Source organism: Scomber scombrus, chromosome 3 (genome assembly GCF_963691925.1).
Source record: "Scomber scombrus chromosome 3, fScoSco1.1, whole genome shotgun sequence".
In the NCBI taxonomy this organism is placed as follows: Eukaryota; Metazoa; Chordata; class Actinopteri; order Scombriformes; family Scombridae; genus Scomber; species Scomber scombrus.
The window spans coordinates 29,321,327-29,332,296 of record NC_084972.1 but is presented as its reverse complement, the minus strand read 5'-3'; positions in this window follow the sequence as shown (position 1 = coordinate 29,332,296).

Sequence of the window (10,970 nt, the reverse complement as noted above, 5' to 3'; positions counted from 1 at the left end):
AGCAAAGGATTTGCAACTAAATATTAAGTCTTATTCATTTTAATCTAATTTAAGTCTATCTGTTCCAATACTTTTGCTCACCTAAAAATGTGGTGTTCCGTTACAAATAATGCTATCTTCTAAGTTGTGTATCAGATCTAGATGTAAATACCTGGATATAAAAGCTGAAATGTTGATCTCTTGTCTCATATTCATCTTTTGATGTTAAACCCAAATGTTTTCAGTCTACAGCAAAAATAAAGGAATTGGCCTCACTGTTCCAACCCTTTTGGAGGGGACTGTATCTATCTATCTATCTATCTATCTATCTATCTATCTATCTATCTATCTATCTATCTATCTATCTATCTATCTATCTATCTATCTATCTATCTATCTATCTATCTATCTATCTATCTATGTAACTAATTAACAATATCTATCTATCTATCTATCTATCTATCTATCTATCTATCTATCTATCTATCTATCTATCTATCTATCTATCTGCAGAAGTTTAACTCTGATCACTGTGAATGATCTGAGGTGGAGAAACCTTCAGAAACATGAACTTAAACATTGAGAGGAGGAGGAGGAGGAGGAGAAGGGGGAGAAGGAGGAGCAGTGGGTAGACAGAAAGAAAGAAGAGGTTTTATAGCAGCAGCTTGAGTCACAAGTTTGCCTGAGAGTGACTTATAGTCTGTAAACACACACACAGAGTCTGGTGTGAAGTGGTGTTTATTTTGTTTTGTCACTTGTTGTTGAATCAAAATCTTTACATTTCTGATTCCAGCTTCTTAAATGTGAATATTTTCTGGTTTCTTTTGTCTTCTGTAACAGGATATTTTTCTTGGGTTGTGAAGAAGTCTTGTTGGGCTGTGGGACATGTTTTCTGACATGTTATAGACCAAACAATGAAACAATTAATACAGAAAATAATTAACAGATGATTCAATAATTAAGATAATAGTTAGTTGCAGCCCTAAAACAATCAGACAGAGATCAGAGGTGGCAAAAGTAAACACATTCAGAAGTACATTCAGAAGTACAGTAAAAAAGAAGTACAAAAGTAAAAATGAATTTTTACCGTCAATGATAAACGATCCCTCGCCTGATAACTCAACAAAACGAAAAAACACGTTAATCGTGATGACATTAAGGGCCGAACATAACTCGTTAATTTTTTTAATCGCGTTAATCTCTCCTCACTGACTCACTCACTGTCACAGACTGCTGTTATTATCGACCTCTGTAAACTGTGCACAGTGCACAGCATGTGTTGGTCATATTCCTGCACTGTCTGCACACATTGTTGGACTTTCCTTCCAGTAGCTGATTTTGATATTCAGTTCTTACCGGGGACAACACTGAGCGCACACACCAAAAGAAAAAAAAGTAGCGTGCAAAAGTTTTCTATCGCTTCTTATTATGATGGCGTATTACGGCCATATATGTAAAAAAATATATATACTGACCCGGAGGGGGGAATATCTGAGTTTTTTACGACAATTATAAAGCTGCAAATTTGCGCCAAAAAAATGTCGGATATTCACCGACATTATAAAGTCGCAAATTTGCCAGAAATAAAAACCGGAGAGACGTCGCTTGTCGTGGATTATGCCTGCCGTGGAAGAACTGATCAAATTGTGCTTTTCAGTTGGGTTTAGCTTTAGGGAGATACTTGTGTAACCGAGCGTTACAGACACCTTACTTAGATAAAAACACAGAGGCTCCGCTGCTTGAACAGGACGGCCACACATTTGTTACCCTTTACTTTTCTGATCACACATCAATCGCTGCGCATCCACAGATGGAAGTTGGACAGTGTTGTGTGTACGACTGATTAACGAGAAATAGATAAGCCAAAACTGCTAATAAACCGGATATTACTACAACTTTCACACTGTTGATGGTCGGGGCAGCCATATTGGATTTTGACGTTTGGGCTGGTGAGGTTTTTCCAACTTTCCGTGTCAGAGATCAGACTTCAGGGTTTGCACCATAACTATTGACATTTCTCGCCCTCAATGGTCGCCATCTTGGCTCCGTAGCGGAAGGGGAGGGACCACTTTTCAAACTGGAAATGGCGGTCGAGGACGTTGTAACTACGGTGAACATCGCAGCTTTCTATGAATCTTGAGTTATACATGTGTTTTTCACACTAAGCACCACTATACTGTTGTCAGTCACATTCGATTTATTATTAATATAAGAAATATTGATAAGCTGTGTTTTTACTTAAAAATATTCAAGATAAATTCTCCAAAGTGTTAATGAAGCCTGAAGCAGTGAACTCTTTGCGTGAAAGCTGCCGTAGGCTACAGTCGTGATATTAGACGAGGAGACTTAAAGCGTTCAGTGTTGAACTTTTGAGGAATGTGGTTCTGCTGCTGTCGACGGACAATAAGCGTGTTGTTCAGGTGCTCTTTGTTCTGTCGCTAATCATCACGTTTCCACCTGTAGTATGCTGAAGTGCTGGTTCAGGAGGTGTGTGTGTGTGTGTGTGTGTGTGTGTGTGTGTGTGTGTGTGTGTGTGTGTGTGTGTGTGTGTGTGTGTGTGTGTGTGTCTGTGTGTCTGTGAAAGGTGGTGATTAGATGTCTGAAAATGCTCCTTTACAAGAAGCTGAAAACAAAGCTGTGTTTTCTTTGATTACATTTTTGAGAAGATAAATAAGTGATTTTAATTACATATATAATGAAAAATGTGGTTTATACTGTTTAAAATGTGTAACTTTATTGCTTTGAAGAGTTACTTAGATCTGAAACAACTTCATTCAAAGTGTCCTCAGAAGTAGAGATGCAACAATTAATACATTAATTGATCGACACAAAATGTATCGCCAACAATTATGATAATTTATTAAGATAGATAATCCTTTATTAGTCCCATGATGGGGAAATGTAGTGTTATAGCAGCAAAGTGGATAAAAAGAATAAAGAACAATAAATAAAAAGTAAGTGAACAAGCAATAAGAACAATTGGAAATAAAAAAAACTGTAACATTATGTACAAGAGTAATATTGGTGTTGTCAGAATGATAATATACCTGAGTGTGATATTGATATTACACAGATTTTAAAGTGATATATGTTTCACAATTTAACTTATTGATTGTTTTGAGGCATTTTTAAAAAAAGGAGAAATGTCAAAATGTGAATATCTGGTTTGTTTCGTCCTCTTTGATTGTAAACTGAATATCTTTGGGTTGTGGACTGCTGCATTTTCAGGTTTAGGCTCAACATTTTTCACATTTCTGACATTTTACAGATCAAACAACTAATCGCTTAATCCTTAAAAAGGAAAATGTTAATTGCAGCTATGTAGTGAACTAATAGACATAAGTACTCCATTACCAAACAAGCCTTGTAATTATACCACAATGCAGCTTTTTAAAATGTGAAACACAGCCTGACTAAATAATTGTTATTTGAGGCCTATGGATACTTGTGATTAAACGACATTTAACAGTTGATAACTTCATTATACAGTTTTGAAAAAAAGGCTTTTATAGATGTTACGTGATATGATAATGATTTAAATGAATACTCATAGTAGCATGTAGAACAATGAGAATATGTCAGATTGGTGCATCGGGTTCAGGTCTGACAGAGATGAGCTTGTCTCTGTCAGGCAGAGGAGCGTTGTTTCCTCTGCTGTTTCCTGAACAACGACCCTCGACATCATGTTCAGCTTTTTCCTCAGAGAGCAGGAAACAATGTAATCGTACCTGCTGTAAAAATAAAGTCGTTGTTTACAGAGGAGCAGGATCATTGTCCTGTCGTTCAGCGGTAAATTACATTTCGATTTTTTTTTGGTGGAGGGTTTTTGTTCCTCGTAATCATATATAAATGAGTTTTAATGCAATGACTGATTCTGACTGTTGCCTCTCGACTTTGGAAGCAGCAGATCACAAAGCCAACTCCACCCAAGATCCACTTACTCGCTTGTTCGTTGTGGAGCTTTTGATCATATCACACACAGTTTTCTTTGGTTTTCTTGCTTTAATAAAACTGTCGATGTTTGCACAGTTTTAATGGTAAAGCTGCTTTTATTCTCTATTTTTCAACAAATCCCATAAATAGACCCAAACCTCAAAACTTTCAGATGTCTGTAATCCGTCTTAAGTCTGTCTTATTTTACTAAAGTTAAAGTTAAAGTCTTCACGAGAGCTTCTTAACCTCTTTCTGAACACCGAACATAATGTTTGAGTCTGACAGCTGAATGTTTACTGAGAGAGATTAAAAACAGATGAGAGAGGCAGCAGCCTGCAGCCAAACACACCTCTGATCTGGATTATAACCTTCTGTGTGTGCGTGTGTGTGTGTGCGTGACTGCGCGCGTGTGTGTGTGTGTGTGTGTGTGTGTGTGTGTGTGTGTGTGTGTGTGTGTGTGCGTGTGTGTGCGTGTGTGTGTGTGTGTGTGTGTGTGCAGTGGGATGATTTGTGCCATTGGAAAAAGTACAGCAACTCCCAGGAATGAATTAGTCATATACTTAAACACACACACACACACACACACACACACACACACACACACACACACACACACACACACACACACACACACACACACACACACACACACACACACACACACAGGGAGGATTATAAAGCTCTGATTAGACAGAAATGCAGAATAAGTTTCTGCTTGTTTTTATGTTCCCTCATGTGTAGCAGACCTTAAATTATCCCACAAAAAGACTCCATGTACCATCGTGACTGTAGACGACCAGTTAAGGTTTTTAAAAGTTTTACAAAAAGTTCACCTCCCATGCTGTCACAGGTTTAATGTTACTGTCATGTAATGCATAAAAGTTTAGATTCACATCCTGCTTCCACTTTCAGCAAACATTTCCTTTACAGTAGTGCAAATGTTTGTGTACTTTTTATATTTTAACTGATGCACTAAAGCTCAACCTAACAAATATCATAGATAGGTCTGTCACAATAATTATCGACTTATCGTACAATAACATAATTATCAACGTCATCATGTCTATATATCGACTTATCGTATGATACATGGACATGACCTTTGACCTCAGCATTGCCACACTTCACATTAACAGCTATAACAGGCCCATAATGGCAGTCTGTGTTTTTACAGAGGTGTAGTGCCCACTCTTCAATCCCAGCCCCACCCCTCCTTTGCATTATTATGCTGTTATATTATCATTATATCAGTGGTATAAAATGATCTTCAAATGACAATAATATTGTTTATCGCAATTATTTCTGAGACAATATATCTTCCAACAAAAGTAGTTATTGTGACAGGTCTAATGATGGATAACAGTTGCAAAGCATTCAGAAATACTTTACTGAGAGTTTTGAATGGTTACATATGAATCTATTCCTACAGTAATTCAATACAGTTTAATTCAATTCAATGTCTTTATTGTCATTGCACGCCAATACAACAAAATTATGTCCCCAGTGGCTAAAAACCTAAAAGAAGCAACAGACAATGAGACACAATGTAATTACACTGTAATACAATACAGTCAAATGTTTTAACAGCTTAGTTTTACCTGTGCAGGTATATCAGTGGCTAATTAGCCTTGGGTGTAAAGTGACAGGAACAGTGTAATATGTTAATGGAAGTCAGGTTTAACCCTCTAAGATTGGGCTTCCTTCATCATACTGACTGTGATGAGTTCCTGCCTCCCACCAAACCTGCTTTGACCTCAGAAGGAGGGGCAGGGTGAGGTTGAAGCTGCTGATCAGACATTAGAGAGCTAATTTTTTAAACTCTCCTGGTTGTATCATCGCTACAAACAATGAGACAGTTAACCGAAAAAAAAAACAAAAGCTGACTCACTGACTGAAAAGAAAATAACAGAAGTGACGAAACTGTGTCCATAACAACATACGAACACACTACGACTTTCATACCATCATTCATCCGACTGCACATCACCACAGCTCCCAGCACCTCCCACTCCACTGACTAAGACTATAGGATTGAGACTCAACCCATAAACCACTCACTCACAGTTAATAAAGACTGACAACAGTATGCACAAGTGTATTTGTAAGGTTGGCCGAGTGGTTATAGCAAAAAACTGAGACAAAAATCCAGTATGCAGTCCAGGTGTATTTATTTAACAGTGTAAATCAGCAATCCTGTGCAACAGTATATAATGCAGGCTAGGCAGAAAGTTAAAAAAAAAAGAAGAAAAGAACTTTTTTTTTTAAACAATACTGAAAAACTAAAGAATTAACTAAATGCAAAAAAGTGTAGAAGACAAAGAAAAATCTCAGCTCTGCACAAGGCAATGCCCCTTTAACTCCAGCTTCCTCCTTTAACCCTTTACATACAGTTCATATTCTGACTCATAATTAGTCTCTACACCAATTCACATTCATAAATTCCCCCATCAGTCAGTCATAAATATTTGATTAATCCCTCTGTTTGATTAAAAGACATTTACAATCACTGTTTTATGGTCCAGGAGAACATTTTATAGAATATGATGCATACAACAACATGTTGGAATGCTGATTTTGGATCATTTGTTAAACTTGTACATCAGCTGCAGAAAAATAAAAAAGATTATGCATTTTATTTACATTTTTGTGAACTGTGGGTCATATTGGGACGAGTCCAGCTAAAATAAATGTGTATGAGATGGTTTTTACAGTATTAAATTTACCTTACTGTGTAAATCTCAGGAACACTGCACATGTATATATATGGGATACATTCTGTATGTAAATCTCAGGAACTTCTGCATATTGCACATTTATTTATTGCAGTTTTATTCACACAAAGATCTAGCTTACTGTATATAGTAGTTTTATCCTATTTTGTCTTATTTATTGTTAATTTTATTTTTAGTACAGTTTCACCCTTATGCTTCTACTACTTTTTTCCCACTGTACCACTGTGTCAATTTAAATTTCTCCCAAAGGCGGATCAATAAAGTTACAGCTTATCTCAACGACACCCAGAGATCATCGCTGTTAGAGGCAGCCAATCAGAGAGCTCCAGATTGTGTTAAGTAACAGATTGATTTTTATAGAGGTTGATAGATTTGAACGTTGTGGGGACATAAATGTGATCACACAGTCACAATGTGGGGACACGCCTCAGGGACGAAAAGCAAGTCTAACATGAGATGAATCAACATTTTAGGTCTTTGGTTTCGGGTTAGGAAAGAAGTGATTATGGTTATGGTTAGAGTTAGTCTGAAAGGATTTAATGTACGTCAGTGTAAATACCTCAAACATTACTGTGTGTGTGTGTGTGTTTGTGTGTGTGTGTTTGTGTATGTGTGTCTGTGTGTGTGTTTCCTTTTTTAGGTAAAGTATCAGAAGGCAGGAAACAGAGGAGTTCTGCTCTCTGTCTCACCTCTCATCTATATCATCTGTTCACTCCTTCCTCGATGTCTCTCTCTCTCGCTTACACACACACACACACACACACACACACACACACACACACACACACACACACACACACACACACACACACACACACACACCAGCCAAGGGTGTGTAATGATGTAATGGGTTGGGACTGTTTTTGACCTTTGTGTGTGTGTGTGTGTGTGTGTGTGTGTGTGTGTGTGTGTGTGTGTGTGTGTGTGTGTGTGTGTGTGTGTGTGTGTGTGTGTGTGTGTTCAGCTTTCTCTGTTTCCTCCCTGTCTGCTTTGTTTTCTGTCCAACAAAAGATAAATCCCTTAAAATATAAGTAATCTTTTAGGAGACATTTGTCAGAATCTCTACAAGTTTTTCTTTGTTTGGGGTTTATGTGACGCACTGACCGACTGATACCAGCAGGTGGAGCTCTACTCAAACTCCAAGTTGAACCATTACCTTCAATATACAAGTGAAAAACTGTATAAATCAAATCCTGCTTCTTTATCAACAATTTAACACCTTTGAAGACATTTAAAAAGTAATTTTTCTGATGGGTGATTGATCAACTAATCGTGGTAGTTATAAAAAAAAAAAAAATCCAGATCAATTAACAATGAAATGTATTATATATACCAACCTTAATACATTCATAATCATAATCATAATAGTACCTTTCTTAACATAGTTTTAAAGTGCTTGTACAGAATGAAAACATGCTGAAATAAAACACCAGTGTAAAGCAACAGTAAAAACAAGACAGCACATACAAACGCATTAAATAAGGGTTGAAGTCAATAAGCTTTAAAAAAAAATGTTTAATTCATTTTCAGAATCCATATTCTCCATATTAGAAGATCACACATTAGAAAACATACTGTAGTTTTTTTAATCTTTGCTCCTTTCCTCTACAACTGGTCGATAACTCAACCAAAAAAATAATGTAAAATAAAATAAACACTGTTTCTTTGTATATGAAGTGTACACTGAGGGGTATTGTTTTGCTTTCATGACTTATTTGATTAAAAATCTGATCAAATATCTTTATGTGTGTGTACCCAGTAAAATTTAGTGGAAGAGTGAAAACTGATCAATTAATCTTCCCTTCTCTGTCTCCTTTTCTCTCTCTGTCCTTCCTTCAGGTGGAAGCTGCAAAAGAAGACGTCCTCCTTCTCTCTTCTCTCTGCTGATGGCTGGTTGCTCAGAGGGGTAAGACATTATTATTATTAGTAGTATTCACTGCATCATGATAATAGATGTTGCATGACACAATGTCTCAATATTAGATGATCCTGAGTGAGGTGGAATTAAAAAAACTCCTTATTGTCTGTTATTTTCTGCACCTCTGAGTGCAAATTTGTCTTTAGAAGATAATGCTTTAAATGAATGATTAGTAAATAGTATTTCTGATTAAATATGAGTCAAACACTCAAAATAAGCTGCTCAAAACCATTTTTAGAAAGTTGAAATTTTTCTTTTTTTGTATATTCTGGTTCACATGAGGATACATCATCACATTCCTGGCTAAAGGGAAAGTCTTTAATGTGTTTTTTCCTCTCTCAAATGTAAATATAGGTCAAATTAGACCCTGAACAGTTGAGCCAGGTTCAGCTTGTTTGTCTTATGGCTTCAGTCCCATTTAAATGAAAGAGCCGGCTCTGTTTTTTCACTCAGTGCTAACATGCGTCTGATTGAGGATTCAGGCACAACAATTAGCAGTTTAACGTGAGGGAATGACCCTCATGTGTGAAAGAAAACAATGCTGACTGTTGGTAGAAAAAACAGGAAGTGAACGGCGGCCTTTGTTGACCTTTTCCTCCTCTCTGACCTGCTTCTTCAGAGGTGCTGCACCGCAAACACTTTTGATGTCCAACTAACGCAAATTAGCCTCCTTTTAATGTCATTTTTAGGAGACAGGGTTGAAACAGGTCACTACCTCTGCTTTAGGACTGTAAATAATCATTTGGTAATTCAAGGCAAGGCAAATTCATTTGTATAGCACATTTCAACAACAAGGCAATTCAAAGTTCTTTACATACAACAAAATGCATCCAGACAGGATATAAGAGCAACACATGGCAAAATAAAAAGACATAAAAAGACTTAAATATGATTACATACATACATACATAGGTCATACAATCTCAGATAAAAATAAAGCATGCTCTTTACAACTCTCAAAACCCAAGTTGACATATTCAGATGTTTTGTTTCTTACCAAAACTCAAATATATTTACTTTAATATCATCAAATACAACGAAAACCAGCAGATTATTTGTCTGAGTAGTTGGAAATTATGAATTTTGACATTTTTGTTCATGAACCCTTTTATTTATGAATTATGATCATCTAAGTCTAAGTGTTTTTATTTCTCTTTAGGCATGAAAAAGACATATCTGAACTTCTGTTTTTAATTCATTAAACTATATTACATTATAATAATATAAATGAACTGATTTACAATCAAAAAATTTGACTGCAGATGTAGTGGTAGTGTATGGGATGATGCACTAGTGTGCAATGTGGTGGCTGAAGTACAACTATGCCATCAAAATCAATGCATATATAAGAAAACAGCATTTAAATAGCTTAAATAGTCTACTGTAGTGACCACTATGCATGAAAGGGTTAAAAGTTAATTAAATGTATTTAAACTTTAGACTTAGACAAAATCCACAGTCCTAGTTTCCAGTTTATCTGAAGCTAATATGAAGTTTCAGATGCTGTAAATGAGTCAGATCAAGATATCATCTAAGGTTTCAGACTTGTTTGTATAATTTCTGCACATATTTTGAATAGCTGCTCACTGTAGTGACCACTACGAATGAAAGGATTAAAGATGAATTAAATGTGAATGTTAAATGATTTGATTTGTCAAAATAGTTGCTGATTGATTAATCTAGTTCTACCTTGCTTGATTTTATATTTAAGTCTAAAAAAGTCTGCAGCAACACGTGTAGTATAGAACAAGTTAATAGTAAGACCAACACATTTCAACCCTAATGAAGGCTGCAAGCTTAAATGCATTGTTTTAATAATAAATATGATCTATACTATAAGTGTTGCTGGAGTTTTGACTTTTTTAGACTTTTTTTCCCATCTCTGTGCATCTTGGAAGTAGGTAAAGTCGTGCCAGGAACCCCCCACTCTGATTTCTATTTTCATTGTGGCATTTATTATGTTGCCGTTATTTTATCGTAGGTTTGAATAAAAAGACAAAGACATTAACGTGAAATCCTTGAATGACAGCCAAAACTATAAAAACAGGTAATAATGGACTTTCCTGTAAGCCGTGGTTACCTGATAAAAATAGTTTTGTGTTAACTCGTCACTTTTCGTAACGCATGGGCGGATTATTTTCTTTGTAGGATTTTTGTAAACCAGAGTTAATAGTCTTCTTCTAGTCTACTTTTGGTGTCATAGTGTCTCCTGTAGCTCCTAATTATAGCGGCAGCTTGTTTCCCCCGACGACCGTCACTTCCTGTTTGTCCAATGGGAACTGAGTGGACACACACATACACACGCACACACACACACACAATGTGAAGGGTTCCTGAGGGTCTGTAGATCCACTCAGAGAGGAGGTGAAGCTGAGGAGGTTTAGACTTTGTCTGAGAAGGCAGAGGAG